This window comes from Athene cunicularia, assembly GCF_003259725.1.
Source record: "Athene cunicularia isolate RWA chromosome 3 unlocalized genomic scaffold, athCun1 chr3_part1, whole genome shotgun sequence".
Lineage (NCBI taxonomy): Eukaryota > Metazoa > Chordata > Aves > Strigiformes > Strigidae > Athene > Athene cunicularia.
This window is the reverse complement of record NW_020799097.1, coordinates 15,363,029-15,363,849: the sequence shown is the minus strand read 5'-3', so window position 1 is coordinate 15,363,849 and position 821 is coordinate 15,363,029.

Sequence of the window (821 nt, the reverse complement as noted above, 5' to 3'; positions counted from 1 at the left end):
CCTGCGCGCGGCCTGGGGACGAGGAGCCCGCCCGCCGCGCTGAGGGCATGGAGCCGGCGGCGCTGCCCTCAGCCCCCGCCGCGGAACGCCGGGAGGGAGGGGACTTCGCCGGGTGTCGCCCGGATTGGTGTTTCCTCCACTCTTACCGCCTTCCCGGAGCGCCGGGGAAGGGGATTTGCTGGCTCCTTCCCCCTTGTCTTGGGGAGGGTGGGGTGCCGCCCGCGCGGGAGGGCGCTAGAGTGGGTTAAGACGAGGAAGCTCTCACCGCTTCGGTTAATGCAAGGAAGGAGGCTTTTTTCCCTCTTCCTGCAGCATCAGCAAGGAGAGGGCACCCTGCCCAAGCACCACTGTGTACATAGGTGTGAGAATATTGCTTGCTTCCCACGTAATCTGCTGCTGTCACGACTTGCTAGTATAAGAAGGCCAAAGCCGTATCTGTCACTGGGGAGACAAGGATCGCATGCTCAGGCCAAGAATAAATTGATTATGAGAGGTATGTGGGCTAAGGCCTAGGTATGTTCCTCTAAGGCCAGAGGAGACAAACAATGTGGTTTGTCTGAGCTAAGCCTGCCCATTTATCTCCCAGCAAGAGTTCCCACATCCTTTCCAAAATCCCAGCTCCATTGCTCCTGCCCTTTCTTTCACGCTTGTATAATCTTGTAAGAACTGGCTGTTCCCTTGTTCATTTGTCAGCATCGTCAGTAATCTCAAAATTTTAGTAGGTGACCTGTTTGTCAGATAAAAACCATTACTTTAAAACACAACTCCTTGTTAGAGAGCCAATCTGGATTGTTTGCTCTTCATGGCAATTAACTGTCATC